At 31.7% G+C, this 2,298-nt stretch overlaps 1 non-coding gene across 1 annotated transcript; it reads right to left on the reverse strand.

The window, feature by feature from the left end:
* Nucleotides 1-1,184: 1,184 nt before the first annotated feature.
* Nucleotides 1,185-1,288, reverse strand: LOC115220290. Its single transcript, XR_003882502.1, has one exon. It is a non-coding gene; the product is annotated as a U6 spliceosomal RNA (small nuclear RNA).
* Nucleotides 1,289-2,298: the final 1,010 nt, after the last annotated feature.

Below are 2,298 nucleotides of genomic sequence, written 5' to 3' on the forward strand. Positions count from 1 at the left end.
CACACTTATGCGACGTAGGATTTCCGACTATGAACGACAGACAAGAGAAATTTTGTTTGATATTTGAATTCGGCTGTCAGTTTTATCGACTGAAGTTCTTATCAAAGAAATTTAAGACTAAAAAGCACATTATTTATTTCTTAACAGCAATATAAATTTTAAAGTATTTGAATAACAATTTTTAGTTACTACTTCAAATACATAAAAATGCAGAAGAGAAAGGATTGTTATTTTTTCCAATATCTTACATTACACAATACGCGTTCTTAGAAAAACTGAAGGAAACGCTGCAATAAGTATATGAATCGGAGAGGGGAATATGATGGATAAAATCATAATTAACTCCTGTATTTTCCTTTATCCAAAGCCGGAAAATTTTTAAGTTTCCCCTCGTGTATATATATATATATATATATATATATATATATATATATATATATATATATATATATATATATATATATATATATATAACGGGAAGCTTTATGAAAATAGACAAAAGACGAAGGCAGGTGGAAAACAAACAAACAATTGTATTAGTATGGCGCTCAGGAAATATAAATAAAACAAGTCTTTAACGTTTCGAGCCTACGCTCTCTCTCTCTCTCTCTCTCTCTCTCTCTCTATATATATATATATTTATGCGTGTGTATACAGTATATATACATATATATATTTTTTTTTTACGAATTTGTGTATAGAATTATATGTCAGTTGAATAAAGTTAAAACATGGTTTGGTTTTCACGTTTTTTTATTATGATATTTAAAAAAATATAATTTTTTACAATATTGAAGTGTGTTTAACATTAAAAAATATGTTATAATGTTCATTAAGTTCAATTAGCGTTTTCATACGTTCGGAGTAATCATCAGATTTCAAAATGTATATAACTGACATTTGAGTTCTTGACAATTGTAATAAAATGACCAAATCCTTAGAATAAATCTGGAATAATTCAACATCCTCTTCAACAATCTATACCCTAGTTTTAAATTCACATGAGAGAAATGAGCAAATGGTAATTAAAATCAACACCACAATCACAACTGATATTTATTACAAAAGCAGAGATGCACACCACTAACTAAATTTCAACTCATGCCATCCAACACACGCAAAACGCAAATTTGTACTATACACTTTTACTCTTTTACTGCGGCCATGCTGAAGCACCGCCTTTAAAAAATATGGAACGCTTCACGAATTTGCGTGTCATCCTTGTGCAGAGGCCATGCTAATCTTCCCTGTATCGTTCCAATTTTAGAATATGTACCACCGTAGCTACTACACAGTAGATGATTCAAAAACCAGGAAGATACGACTTATAGAACTCGAAGTATTTCTGCTCAAGCAAAATAACCCTCTCCTACTTATAGAAAATAGCATACAACGAGCAAAATAGATACGTATATAGAACAACATAGGGCAACACGAGACAGATGAACCCATCAACAGAAACAATACTATTTCTAGTAGCACACAATCCGCCCACCAAAATATTTTTAACATCATCGAAACAAATTTGTCAATCATGAAACAAAGTGAAAGATTAAAAAACATAAGTAGTCAAACACTAATCTTAAGCAAAATGGCAACCATATAGCCTAAAGAAACTATTAACGAAGTCAAAATTCGTCATGAGCAAACCGGATAAAACATTCACAGTATCTAAGTGTAATGATAACAGACGTGGAACGTGTCAATACATGCATACTGGTAGTTCCATTAGAACAAAAAATGGACAGATTTCCGTAAATACAGATACCAACTGCAAAAATAGAAATGTTATCTACTGAAATTAAATGCCTGAATTGCGAGGCACTATATATTGGCGAGACATGGAATGCATGGAACGCTCACAAGTCCACAGGAGCACTACTGTTCGCCAAATTCCATTGAGCGAACATATAGAAACATGTGATCAGAAAATGTTTCTAATTTTTCCTTTCCACAAACTACATGACATAAATGGGGCTGGAAAAAAGATAAAGATAAACGGTTTATTAAAATGTTCAAACATGTTCTGAACGGAAATAACAACAACACTAAAACAACCAGTAAAGGATATGGATTAAGAAATGTCTTTCACATGTGGATATAAACAAATTACAGAAAACTACCATCAATTGAAATAAAAACGATCGAAAACAACTAAGTTTGCTCACTTATAAAACCATTACATGTTATCCGCGAATAAGTGATTAAAAAAGGTGGGATATATGCCAGTAATATCGGTACGCCCGGCAAAGCGTGTTGTTTAAGCTGCATGCGGATTGGTCAAAACCATATTACAAA

This window comes from Octopus sinensis, linkage group LG1 (genome assembly GCF_006345805.1).
Source record: "Octopus sinensis linkage group LG1, ASM634580v1, whole genome shotgun sequence".
Classification (NCBI taxonomy): domain Eukaryota; kingdom Metazoa; phylum Mollusca; class Cephalopoda; order Octopoda; family Octopodidae; genus Octopus; species Octopus sinensis.